Source organism: Orycteropus afer, unplaced genomic scaffold (assembly GCF_000298275.1).
Source record: "Orycteropus afer afer isolate SDZICR_OR568_19922 unplaced genomic scaffold, OryAfe1.0 scaffold00147, whole genome shotgun sequence".
NCBI lineage: Eukaryota > Metazoa > Chordata > Mammalia > Tubulidentata > Orycteropodidae > Orycteropus > Orycteropus afer.
Window position 1 is genome coordinate 4,821,219 of NW_006921734.1, and position 15,342 is coordinate 4,836,560.

The following is a 15,342-nucleotide window of genomic DNA, read 5'->3' on the forward strand; positions in this document are numbered from 1 at the left end:
CTTAAGAGATATATAGTAATTCAGTAAACCAGGCAAATAAAGGAGAGAGAGGTGTACCAAGCATAGGAGCAACAAGAACAGTCAGAAATCTGTAACAGAATATGTACGTCCTTAAAGAACCATTATTTTTCTCCTTCTTTGTTTTTTTCTGTGAAGAAAATAAAAGCACCTTTTCAGTGGGTTAGCCTATCAGAAGTTGAAAGCAGGCTAGCTTTAACAGTGGGCATTTTGAAAAGTGCAAATAACTTGCAGCAGGAGAGGGCAGTCAAGAGGTGGCAAAGCTTGATGATACCAGTAAGAAAGATATAAGTACAGTAATGGTTCACATACTGTGATAATTAATACTATGTGTCAGCTTGGCTAGGCTATGATTCTCAGTGATGTGGCAGACATTATGTAGCCAACTTCCATTCTGTGATCTGATGTGAGAAGCCAATCAGTTCAAAAGGGAGTTTCCTTGAGGGTGTGGCTTGTCTCCAGTATATAAATGGACATTCTGGCAAAGGCAGATCTGTTTCTTGACTCTGATCTCTTCTTATCATCTGAACTAAAGTTTTTGCAATCTAAGCCTGCAGAAGGCTTCAACTTTTAGTCTGACCTACAGATTTTGACCTGTAACCTCACATGCTGCTTCTTCCTCAGGGGTGTGTTCTGGGTCTGTATCCTGCTCTCTTGTTTCTTCCACTTTATCTTGATTCTTGGTGTGGACAGTGATGGTCTGTTGTCTCCAAGACCTTGTGACATAGTTGTATTTTTATTTGATTGGTTATTGTATGTTGGAGTGATTTTCCAAATATTTTCATTTTCTTTGTTTTTAATTTGGACATATCTGAGTAACCAGGATATTGGGCTCCTCTATTTGCTAGTTGGCAGCACTTACGCATTCACCACCTGTCTCCTGGTAGGTGTTATAAAGAATGAGATTGCCTGCACAGAACTCCATCAACTGTGAAGAGCACTTAAGGGTGAGTCAGGCTCTTATTGGTGGTCATGTATTATTGATCAATTGGTGCAGAAGGAAGTGGTGGATATGCAAGGGATGGTGGTGTGGTTGGGTCATATGGACATGGTTGCTGTGTACCAACCTCAGTTACACAAAAACAACAATCAAAAAACCATCAAAAAAGAAAAAGCAAGGGGACAAAAGAAACACAAATCACATCAACACACAAGAACAATCCCCAAAAAGAGAAAAAAGAAAACAACAACAACAAGAAGAAGAAAGGTAATAACTGAAAGGAAATATTTCAAGAAATACTTTAAAAAGGGAAATGAAATAAGAATAGAAATATGGAAAAAATAAAATCCCACAATATCTGAGGAGGAAGGAATAAGAGAAAAGACGTGGGGTCAGAGAATAATGAAGAAAAAAATGGGAAAATACTAAAAGAAAAATAAGGAATGGGAAGAACAATAAGAAAGAAAAAGACAGGAACCAGGAACAGGGAAGAGAGAAAAAATTGAAACTAGAACCTGTGAAGGGAAGAAGAAAGAATAATTTAAAAAAGGATGAAATTACAATATTAATAATAATTTAAAAATGGACAAAAACAAACAAACTTAAAAAAGAAAAAGAAAAATCTGGGTGGAGCAGGGCAGGGCATCTAGGCTCTGTCAGAGCACACAGACTGGGATGGAAGTCCTGCCAGCCCAGAAGGGGGGTGGGACAGAGGAATGGCCGCACCGCATTCACCAAGAGGGTGTGAGGTATACGAGTAACAACGGGGATATCGCACCTTTCCAATCCTCAGTGTCTGGTATGTCCTTGCGGTACCCAATAAGCGGATCCTATTCTTAGGTCCCTGGAATCTGAGAGAACTCTGTCGCTTCAAATATCCAAACTGGTGGGACCGCTTATAAACATTCAAAATGGCTGCTCCTTCCAGACAGCAAAAAGTCCACAGCTCAGCCTGTCTTCCTCTTTGCTGCTTTTATTCACCAGCCACTGGTGCAGTCTTCCGTGCATCCCCTGGCTAGCAGGGCTGAGTTCTTGATTAATTCTCAGATCCTAAAACCACTTGGCAATATCCATGCTGTCCATGCTGTCAGGATCACTGACAATCTGCAGTTCTGTATGTCTCCTTTTTCAGTGTTTTCATGTAGATTGTTAATGAGACTTTCTCCAATCCTGATGCCATGCTCTTCTTCATATAGTCCAGCTTCTCAGATTATTTGCTCAGTTTATAGATTATGACTCACCGTGACCCCCATTGGATTTCAAAGGCTATAAATCTTTACAGAAGCCAGACTGCATCATCTTTCATTGTAGAGTAGCTGGTGGATTTGATCCACCAATTTGGTTAGCAGCCTAATACCTTAACCATTGCACTACCAAAGATCCTTAAAGATGTATCTATAGATACAGATACAGATAAGTACAGATATACTCTGGTTATACACACACACACACACACACATATATATACACAGACACACACACACACACACACAGACATACATGCATGTATATATATATATATCCTCTGAAAATGCAAATTCCAAAAGGAAAGTGGTCTCAAAGGGTCTGGAAAATGACTATTCTCATGCCTTTTTTTCTAGTCGAAACAACCTTACATGGAATTGAAAAGATATGCAGCACTTGAGGATGAATTAAAATAAAGGGCAAGTAAGTACTCAAAAATATAAAGCATTGCACCATTATAAAGTGGTGTCACTATTATATTTAACTCTGTTTTCTATTTCTTTTATTACGACATAAACATTAAAAGTGTTGAATCTGTTCTTATTCTTTGAATGTTGTGAGGAGAAATAAAAAATTCTAGTCATTTTATTAATTTAAAAAAAAAACATTGGTGGTTTATTCACTACAGTGATTAATGCTGTGTTACATAAAGTTGTTGGAGTACATAGTAAAAAATTAAATATCTATTTACATATTCTACTTAGAAATGATCAATTTAAAGAACCCAAAATTCATTGATAGAGCACAAATAATGACATGTATATGACTAAATCAAACTCAACCTGGTCAATACAATATCTCACTAAAATAACAAGAATATGTTTTCTAAGGACACTATGCACAAGTGGAACAGAATATTTCTTTGTATCCTTTTTTCACTAGTAGGAAAAAATGATGATAGGTAACCATTATAGCACTTTATCATGTTAGATAGTGGACAATTCAAATCCTATAAACAGGCTAAAAGATTTTGAAAAACTATTTTCATGATGAAAATATCAAGTGCTTTGGTACTGGAGTAATAATCTCCCAAAGAGATCTACATCCTACTCCTGGATCCTGGAAAGATGTTATCTTTTATGGCCAAAAAAAAAAAAAAAAGACTTTCCAGATGTAATCAAGTTAAAGACTTTGAAATGGAGAAATTACCCTGGATTATCAGGGTGGCCCCAGTGATGTACTCACAAGTGTCCTTATAAAAGAGAAGTAAAAGAGTCAAAGGCAGAGCAGGTGGCGTGACCACAGAAGCAGTGGAAGGGGAGGTAGAGATGAAGATGCTGCCCTGCTGACTGTGAAGATGGAGGAAGCCAGTGTGAACCAAGGAGTCAGGTGGGCTCTAGAAACTGGAAAAGACAAGGAAGCATAGGAAAGCCAGCCTTACTAACATCATTTCTTTAGACCACTCAGGTTAATTTTGGACCTCTGACCTCCAGAGCTGTAAGATGATTAATGTTATTTTAAGCCACTAAGTTGGTGGTAAATTGTTACAGCAACAATAGAAAACTAATACAACTGTGCTTTTCCTCATTAACCCTTACCCAAATCTGAGCACCATACTCTTACACAAATAGCTCAGGTGTTACCTTTTTTTTTTTTTTTTTTTTTTGCCAAGCAAGCCCCCCCAATGAGGTATTTTCATAAGTCTTCTATGCTAAGTTTTTTACATGTTGCTGAAAAAGAAAAAATGAGCATAACATGCTTACGAAAATACCTCATAGGGGGAGGGTACAGTTGGCAAAAAAAAAAAGTATAACATATGCATTATTTGCTTAAAAATACAGTAAACACTACCTATAATCTATTTGGAGAAAAAAATATTCTCCTACTCAGGAGAGGTATAAATGAACTAATACAACACTGAAATCAATTTAATTGTTATGCTCTCATGGTGTTATAGTATGTACAAAGAATTATGGCATGGCAGCCATGTTCACTGATGCATTTAATTTTATATAAGAGGAATTTTACTTAAAAATTGTATATAGTAGTCATTAAATACCCCTGGCTATGTCACCTGAGAAAATCGTCTGTGTATATATATTTTCACATCTGCATATGTGCTCAAACATACAGTTGTTAGCTAAGGTCGAGTCAGCCCCTGACTCAATGGTGACCTCAGGCACAACAGGATTCTATCAACCCCTAATTGATTTTTTCCATACTTTATTATTTCTAATAATTTACTTAATATAAAGCTTATCCCTGCATTTTTATAAATCTCCCAGTTACGATCTTTGCTGCCTGACACCTGGGAGGCTTCCTTCCCCAAAATTTGACCACGAACGCCTCAATAAGTATACTTTTGTAGTGCGATAGAAATTATTTTGGGTTTTAAACACCTGGTTCTACTTCTACACTTGGACAACTTTCCTAATACTTCTGAAGTTCAGTTTCCATTGTCTGTGGAACAAGATTGATAAAGCCCATTTCAGGAAGACATAAAAATTAAACGAGATGATAGGGGAATGAATAACATGTAATCACTGTACTTAATAACATAATAAAAAATACATTTAAATAATGTTATACATTTATTTTTCTTTACATTTCATATAGTTATATTACATGTCATTCCACCATCATAAAACCTGTGAGATGTCAGTAAATCATATTTGACTGCTCTGTCTCCCCTTTTAGCAGTTAAACTAAAGTGCAAAAGGGCGTCTTATCCAATAGCTAACAAATGGCAAAGAAAGGACTGGAAACAAGATTTTCTAACTCCAAATCCAATGATCTCAGGGATATTTCATTCTTGGGGGCCAGATGAGAGCCTTTCTTCAAATTGAAGGATGAGCAGAAATTCTTGCTAAACTACAACAATACTTAAATCATATTCATAAATTAAGACTAAGATATTAGATTCAGACAGTCACCACTGTCCTGAGTAGTGAGTGTACATAGGACAGGAGAAAAATATAACATGAGATTTGTGACTAGTAGCACACAGCATTAAGCGGATGTGTGGTTCATAAAAAATTATGGACAACATTGAGAAGAATGGGAATTCCAGAACACTTGATTGTGCTCATCATGAACCTCCACATAGCCCAGGAGGCTGTTGTTCAAATAGAACAAGGGGATACTACGTTGTTTAAAATCAGGAAGGGAGTGTGTCAGGGTTGTATCCTTTCACCATACTTATTCAATTTGTATGCTGAACAAATCTGAGAAGTTGGATTATATGAAAAAGAATGTGACATCAGGATTGGAGGAAGTCTCCTTAACAACCTGTGATATGCAGACAAAACAATTCTGCTTGCTGAAAGTGAGGATGATTTGAAGACTTCAGTCTTCAGTATGGATTATATCTCAACATAAAGAAAACGAAAATCCTCACAACTAAACCAATAAGCAGCATCACAATGAATGGAGAGAAGATTGAAGTTGTTAAAGATTTCATATTATTTAATTCCACAATCAACACAAACGGAAGCAGTAGGCAAGACATCACATGATATATTGCACTGGGCACATCTTCTGCAAAAGACCTCTTTAAAGCACTGAAAAGCAAGGATATTTCTTTGAGGACAGTTGTTGTTAGGTGCCTTCGAGTCATCTCTGAGTCATAGAAACCTTACGTACAGCAGAAGGAACCACTGCCTGGTCCTGTGCTAGCCTCATGATCTGTGCTATACCTGAGCTGACCATTGCAGCCACTGTGTCAATCCATCTTGTGGAGGGCCTTCCACTTTTTTGTTGATCTTCCACTTTACCAAGCATGATAACCTTCTCCAGAGAATATTTTCGTCTGACAACATGACCAAAATAAGTGAGACAGTCTGGCCATTCTAGCTTCCAAGGAACATTCTGGTTGCACATCTTCCAGGACAACTTTGTTATTTCTTTTAGCAGTCCATTGTACTCTCAGTATTCTTTGCCAACACCACAACTCAAAAGCATCAACTCTTCTTTGGTCTTCCTTATTCCTTGTTCAGCTCTCACATGCATATGAAGGGATTGCAAATACCATGGCCCAAGTTAGATGCATCTTAGTCTCCAAGGAGACATCTTTGCTCTTCAGCACTTGAAAGAGGTCTTTTGCAGCAGATTTGCCTAATTCTATACGTCATCTGATGTCTTGACTGATGCTTCCATTGGAGATGATTGTAGAACCAATTAATATGAGGTCTTTGACAACTTCAATCCTTTCTCCATTTATCGTAATGCTGTTTATTGGTCTAGTTGTGGATTTTTTTTTTTTTTATTGAGGCACAATCCATACTGCAGACTGTAGTCTTCAATCTTCATCAGTAATTGCTTCAAGTCATCCTCACTTTCAGCAAGCAAAGTTGTGTCATCTTCATATCACAGGTTGTTTATGAGCCTTCCTCCAATCCTGATGTCACATTCTTCTTCATATACTCCAGCTTCTTAGATTGTTTGCTAAGCATATAGATTGAATAAGTATAGTGAAAGGATACAACCTTAAGGACTAGGGTGCACCTAACCCAAGCCATGGTATTTTCATCACCTCTTATGCATGTGAGAGCTGGACAATGAACAATGAAGACCAAAGAAGAATTGATGCTTTTGAGTGTGGTGTTGGCAAAGAATACTGAAAGTACCAAGGACTGCCAAAAGAACTAACAAATCTGCCCTGGAAAATGCAGCTGGAATGCTCCTTGAAAGAGACAATGATCAGACTTTGTATCACTTACTTTGGTTATGTTTTCAGAAGGGACAATTCTCTGGAGAAGGATATCATACTTGGTAAAGTGAAGGATCTTTGAAAAAGGGGAAGACCCTCAGTAAGACAGATTGACACAGTGGCTGTAATGATGGGCTCAGGTATAGCAAGGATTGTGAGGCTGTCACAGGACTGGGCAGTGTTTTATTCTGTTGTGCATGAGGTCTCTATGACTCAGAGCTGACTCAATGGCACCTAACAACAGAGGCATTAATCCTATGGACTGAGTGGCAACTGTAAACTGAACAAGAGCATTCCCATGAAAAATTGCCTATTGAATGAAAATATACATGAAGATTTGCTAGAAAATTGATTTGCCCCACTGACGCCCCTCCTCTGGAAAGCAGTTCTACATCTTATTTTTACAACAGCATTTCTGCTTCTGTGAGCTTTTGGTACCTCTGGATTTTAATTTGTAATGGATTTTTAATTTAGTGTAACTAGGTAATGAACACCTGATTAATACTGAAAAGCATTCTGTTTAGATTATACGAAGATCCCTACTAATGATTTTTAATGATTATTTATTGCAATATTTCAAAAGTGAGCTTGCTAGCAGGTTTACAGAAATATTTGCCTCAGCTTCATTATCTTTACAAATGTGAATGTATGCTGCAGAAGTAGTGCTATTTCCCAGCAGGCATTCCTATCTAATAATGTAGGATGTAAGTAGAATACATTTGGGGAAAAACAGGGTAAAATGCAATTGCCATTTTTTAGCTAATTCATCAGAGATCAGCCACCTAAACAAATAACAAGTCCCACTATTTGATCCTTCTCATTACTGTTTTCTCATTTATTTTTATAGATGTACAGAAGGTATCACTTCAGGTATTCATTTAAAAATACTTCATGAGATGGAAACTGGCTGCTTCAGGACCTAACTTTTAAGAATGCCATCATTATTACTAGCAATAATCACAAACATTTTTGATTGTTTATTATTCGGAAGCCACTGTTCTAAGCTATGAAAATGAATAAGATAAAAACCAGTGAACTACGTGTTATTTATGTCATGCCAACTAGTATATAAACTCCATGTGAGTGATGAAGATGTCTTTTTCATTTATCTTTTTATTTCCAGAGCCTTCTTTCAGGCACAAATTAAGTACTCTGCTATTTTTTTTTTTTTTTTTAAAGTAACAGATCTATAAAATTTAAATGATAAGAGTAATGACCTCCCACCCCCAATATTCTTCAAGTGCCCATCTGCATTGTTGCAACAGTTGTTTAAGGTCTGCTTTCATTCTGCGTAGTCCATGTCCATGATATGCAAATTGTTAAATTATTTGATTATTACTTCTACTTACTTCAAAAAGGAGGAGCACAGGTAACATAGTGCCTCAAGCACTTGACTGCTAACCTGAAGGCTGGTGGTTCAAACCCACCAGCCGCTCCTCAGAAGGAAGGTTATACAATCTACTTCCGTAGTGATACCACCTCGGAAACCAAAGGAAGGGTCGCTATGAGTTGGGTCCCACTCAATGGCACATAACAACAACAACAACAACTGCAAAAAGAAGTATTTTATAGATTCGGTGATAGAATGTATCTAAAACACTTACAAAGAATTAAATAAATACTAATAACAGAGATGGTGCTGATGATGGTAATAATGATTATTAAGTTAAGAAAAATAAACATCAAAGGATTAGTTATATATTAAGAAGTATGCATTAGTGGCCAAGTGAACAGTATGTTTTTAGAAGTTCAGAAAAGTAATAGCATATAAATTATTTCAAAAGGTATATATATATATATATATATGTATATGTTGTTATTATGTGCCATGGAGCCAGACCCAACTCATAGTGACCCCTCCTTGGGTTTCTGAGACAGTATCGCTATGGAAGTAGATTGCCCAACCTTCCTTCCGAGGAGTGGCTGGTGGGTTTGAATTGTCAGCCTTTATATATGTGTGTGTGTGTGTGTGTGTGTGTGTATAATTAAGTCTTCATTAGTTTATTATATCCCAAACAATTCTGTATTTTAAATGTGTTTAAAGGATGCCAATATTTACTGAATATGCTTAGTAAATAAATAAATGTTCACTAATAATAGCATAAGCATTCAAAATTAAAATCTCATTTGAATTACATATATAACCATGTTCCAGTAAGATGGCAGAATAAACAGACAAACTACACAGACCCTCTTCAACAAAGGAAAGGGTTAACAGATACAGAAGATTATTCTGGAGCCCTGAGCTTTGAAAGGAAGGATACAGAAGTGGACTAAACTCCAACTAGTAAAAGAACCTGCGTGAAAACACCAAAAAAGGAGACATATGGAGCTGCATGCTGTCAGCAATCCTGATGGCACAGACACCTGGGATATCGCCAGGTGGTGTTAGGACCTAAGAATTCACCTAAAAACTGGCCCTGCTAGCCAGGGGCTGCACGGAGGACTACTGCACTGGTGGCTGGTGAATAAAGAGGAAGCAGGCTGAGCTGTTGACTTTTGCCTGTCCAGAGGGTGCAGCCATTTTGAATGTTTACAAATGGTTCGACCATACTGGATATTTAAAGTCACAGCATTCTCTCAGATTCCAGGGACCTAAGAATAGGTTCCACTTGCAGGAAGTGGAAGGACATCCTGGACTTGAACGACTGGAAAGGTACGATATTCCCCTTGTTACTCTCATACCCCATACCCTCTTGGTTATTGGACATACTGCCATACCTCACTCCAATCCATCTTCTGGGCCACCAGGAATTCCATCCCAGTCTGTGTGCTCCAATGGAGCCTAGGGGTTCTGCCCCACCCTGCTCAGACAGTCCCTCCCCCCCCCTTTTTTTGAGTTTGTTTGTTTTTGTCTGCTTTAAAATTATTATTATTCTTTTTTTCAAAGTTTTTATTATTATTTTTTATTTTTCCCTTCCCAGGTTCTAGTTTTAAGCTTTTTCTTTCTTTGCTCTTCCTGGTTCCCATTTTATTCTTTGTCATGCTTAACCTCATTATTTGTTTTCTTTTTCCATTTTTCCCATTTTTCCTTCATTATTCTCCTATTCTAGTTCTTTTCCCTTATTTCCCCAACCCCAGATATTATGGGGTTTTATTATTATTATTATTATTTGTTTTCTTTCCTTTTTTTTTTCTTTTGGTGATTATTCCTGTGTGCTTATGTGGTGTGTTTTTTGTCCACTTGTTTTTACCTTTTGATGGTTTTTCAATAGTAGTTTTTATTTGAGTGGGACACAGCCACTGTGCCCATAGGATGCAACCACGCCTGCATCTTCTGCAGCTCCATTTACTGAGTGAGAACCATCACTTCCTTCTCCACCAACTGGCCAACAATAAATGACAACCAAGAAAAGCCTGACTCACCCTTAACTGCTCTTCACAAACAGTTAGCAGAGATCTAAATACAACAATGTCAGAATGTCTCAAAGACAACAGATTAAACAGATTATCACAGTCCACACAAACAAACAAGATAAAGTTGTAGAAACAAAGGAGAAGGATACAGAGCCAGAACACATCCCCGAGGAAGAAGTAGCATTGGAACTTCCTGCTAAGTAATTAAAAATAATTATAAATAGGTACTGTGGTGGTTATGTTTGTGTGTCAACTTGGTTGGGCCTGGTTGAGTGGTGGGGCAGCTGGTAGTAGTTATTGCTCATGATGAGACTGGCAATTAACTCCATGGTAGGATATAGCACAAGCAGCTGAGTAGCTGTCTTTGGGTATGTAGTTTGCTTCCCATATATAAAAAGCAACTTTGGGAATCGTCTCTAGTTTATGGCACACTTGGACATGGCATGTAGCTGTGTCATAGGTCAGCAGTCTGCCATACTTTGCCAACTTTGGGACTTTCAATGGACTTGAATTAATGGTTTGACATGTGGTTTGGTGACATAGGGACTGTACCATTTTATTTGTCTACCTTGGGCTTTTTAGCCTCAGCAGCCAGTAGCTGCCTGAGAGGAGATGCCTCTAGCTTCAGTGGGTTGGGAGCAAGAGACAGAGCTGAAGCCCAAGGTGAGGGGCTTTCACATAGTCCCTAGAGCCTGGCAATTTGAACTTGGACTTCTAGCCTCCTGAGCTGTAAGAGAATAAATTCTTGTTTGTTAAAGCTATCCTATTTGTGGTATATTCTTGTCAGACTGGCACTAGGTAACCAGAACAGGTACCTTCAAAGGACTGAGAGAGAGATCAAGGAAAACACTGACAAAATTAAGAAAAACATAGAAAAAAAACCTAGAAAAATTTTGGAAGAAAATACAAGAACAAATTGACAAAATAAATGAAAAATTAGAAATGATACAAAATCTACTGATAGAAATTCAGAAGATTAATTCTAAATTTTCAGAAATAGATAAAACAGTGAAAGGCCAACGAGTAGAATTTAATCGATGGAAGACAGAATTATTGAGATTGAAAATGAATACCTGAATACTTCTTTGGAAAGGGATCAATCACAGAAAAGATCAAAACAAAATGAAGAAAGCCTAAGGTTCATGTGGGATACCATCAAAAAGTATAACCTACTTATAATTGGAATTCCAGAACAGGAAGAGAAAAACAAAACCACTGAGAAAATTGTCCAAGATTTGCTGGAGGAGAACTTCCCTGAAATGATGAAAGATGAGAATATATCCATCCAGGAAGTCCAACGAAGCCCAAACAGGACAGACCCCAAAAGAAAATCACCAAGACATATCATCACCAAATTCATCAAAAACAAAGCCAAAGAGAGAATCCTGAAAGCAGCATGGGAAAAATGAAAAGTTGACTTTAAAGGACAGTCAGTAAAAATAAACGCTGATTTCTCAGCAGAGACCATGTGCTCAAGAAGCCAATGGGATGGTATATATAAAACCCTGAAAGAGAAAAATTTCCAAGACTGGGTTCTCTAGAGAAACAAAACCAATAAAGCTTATATAGAGAGAGAAAGAGAAATTTATCTTAGGAAAATGGCTCACACACTTACAGAAGCTGGCAAGTCCAAAGTTTTTGGGATCAAACATCAAGCTGGAGATTTTCCTGACTCACTCAGCTTCAGGGGCTGATGAGCTCAAGGTTAGCAGGCAGTATACTGGCTGTTGACTCCAACAAATGATGAATCCAAGATCTCCAGGCCAAATGGTGGATTGTTCACTCATGGACATTTGTAGGCAGCACAACAGAATCCTGATCCACAGAAGAGGGTCTCTTTTCCCAGGATGTCCATAAATGTACTGGAAGCAGGCCACACCCCTAAGGAAACTCCCTTTCAATGGATTGGCTGCTCAAAACATATACATCTGATCCCATCAAGGGAATAACCACATCACAACTGCTTAAGCCCCAAAGAATTATGGTCCAGCCAACTTGACACACAGCTTCAGCTGTCACGTCCACCCCTTGTCAACTTGGCAGTTGTACGCATCTTCTTAACCATATATAATCTCTAAATAAGGACAATTATAAAGTCATATTTGTGCCTAACATGATACACTAACACACTTTCAACCAAAATGCATTAATCTTATTTACACTTCACCATTCATAACAGAAGGAAACAAAAATATTTGATGCACATATACAGTGAAGATATATATCACAGTCCTTGTTTCTGCAACTGGTCACATGGTCTTAGCTGATATTCAGAACTACCTTCTTCCACCACCCATTCTGTATTTCCCTTGCCCTCAGAAAGCACCTCAGCTGGTCATGGTTCTTTGCCTGGTGGGGTGACTCAAACTTTCGTCCTGAAGGGTCTAGGTCATTAGCAGTCATATAAGAATTGGGTTGCTGTAATTTTCCATTGACTTTAATCACAAGGCATGGTAGTATTAAGAGACGTCCTAAAGAATCTCTTGTATTCCAGACATATTCTTCTTTACCTCCATTATGTAACGTCAATCCAATTTCCCCTTGGTAATCAGAATCTATCACACCAGATGGTACAGTAATGCCCTACTTTGTCTGTTGATCCAGAGGCACGAGGAAGCCAAAATGTCTGGATGGCATTCTTAATTTCCAGTTCAATGCAATCAGTATTGTGTCTCCGGATGGGAGCATTCTTCTCTTTGGAACTAGGAACTCTGGGCAGCATAGGGTAGCAGGGACAGGAATCAAAGATTTTTTGAGTGGGTCACTAGTGGTTATAGTGAGTGGTATCACTCCCATTTCCACCCCTTGGTTCCTGGACCTATGAACCCTGGCTATTGGAGAAACAGAACCATATATTGTACACTGGCTTAGAGCATATACAGCCTCCTGGAGAACATTACCCCAACCCTTCAAGGTATTGCCACCTAGCTGGTGCCATAATTGTGTTTTCAGGAGGCCATCCCATCGTTCTCTCAAGCCAGCTGCTTCAGTATGATGGGGAACGTGGTAAGACCAGTGAATTCTATGAGCATAGGCCCATTGCCACACTTCATTTGCTGTGAAGTGAGTCCCTTGACCTGAAGCAATGCTGTGTGGTATACCCTGATGGTGGATAAAGCATTCTGTAATTACATGGATGGTAGTTTTGTCAGAAGCTTTGCATGCAGGGAAAGTTAATCCACACCCAGAATAAGTATCTATTCCAGTAAGAACAAAATGCTGTCCTTTCCATGATGGAAATAGTCCAATGTAATCAACCTGCCACCAGGTTGCTGGCTGATCACCCCAAAGAATGGTTCCATATCATGGCCTCAGTGTTGGTCTCTTTTCCTAGGATGTCCATAAATATACTGGAAGCAGGCAACACCCCAAAGGAAACTCCCTTTCAACCGATTGGCTGCTCAAAACATATTCATCTGATCCCATCATGGGAATAACCACATCACAACTGCTTAAACCACATAGAATTGTGGTCCAGCCAAGTTGACACACAGCTCCAACTATCACACTAATCAAAAACAAAGCCAAAGAGAGAATCCTGAAAGCAGCACGGGAAAAATGAAAAGTTGCCTTCAAAGGACAACCAATTAGAATAAGCTCTGATTTCTCAGTAGAAACCATGCACAAGACAAGGCAATGGGATGGTATATATAAAACCCTGAAAGAGAAAAATTTCCAACCAAGAACTATGCAAAATTGTCCCTCAAATATGCTGGCAAAATTAGGAGATTTCCAGATAAGTAGAAAGTAAGGGAATTTGTTAAAACCAGACAAACCTTACAAGAGATACTAAAGGGAGGCCTTTGAACAGAGAACCAATAATAGCAAACAATAACATACCATTAACACACAAGATGACATAATTCAGAAATCAATACAGCTAAGGAAGTATCCAAAGTAAAATAAGCTTTTAAGATTGTAAACAGGGAATCAGAGACATCAATTGGCAAATTGAGAACAACTACAAACCCAACAGAGGGGAAAATAGTGTAGTGATAGAATTTCTAAATGCTAAGGCAAGAGAGTTACAAGATAGAATGCACTGTTTTAAACTCAGGGAGAAATTTATAAATCATGGGGTAACCTCAAAGAAAAATGATAAACCTTCACAACACAATAAAAAAGAGGACAATAGCAAAAAAGAAATGATAACACTAATCATGAACATAATGAGCACAGCACAGAAAATAATACAGAGCAAAGAAACCAGGAACACCATGAGATAACACATAGCAAAATGAAAGCAACCAATTCATACTTTTCGATAATTATACTGAATGTCAATGGATTAAAGGCACCACTCAAGAAATGGAGAGTTGCATACTGGATAAGAAAACAACCCATCAATATGCTGTTTACAAGAGACAATCTTAGAGACAAAAACAAAAATAATAGACTAAAAATCAAAGGTTGGAAAAAGATACATCAAAAAAATGGCAACCAAAAAAGAGCAGGAGTGGAAATATTAAGTTTTGATACAATTGACTTTAAGACAAAAACCACCATAAAAGACAAGGAAGGGCATTATGTAATGATTAAACTATCAGTTTAACAAGAAGATAGAACCATAATAAATATCTATGGACCCAAAGAAAGCGCCTCACAATATGTAAATGAGACTTTAACAGAATTGAAAAGGCAAATAGACTGCAGTCGTAGTAGGAGACATTAATACACCACGTTCAATCAAAGACAGAAAACTGGAAAGAAACTCAACAAAGACCCAAAAAAGCTGAACAATACAATCCACCAAATTGACCTTATAGACATCCACAGAGCACTTCACCCAACAACATTAAAATATACATACATTCCAGTGCACATGGAACATATTCCATGATAGACCATATGTTAGGCCATAACACAAGCCTTAATATATTTAAAAACATTGAAATACTGCAAAGCCTCTTCTTAGATCACAATGCTATAAAATTAGAAATCAACAATAGGAAGATCAACAGAAAAGGAGCAAACACATGAAAAGTGAACAACATCATTCCTAAGAAAGACTGAATAAAAGAAGAAATAAAAAATGAAATTAAAAAATTCCTTGATCAGGGGGAGGCGGAGCAAGATGGCGGACTAGGCAGAAGAATTGCACAGACCCTCTTCAACAAAGAAAAGGGAAACCAAT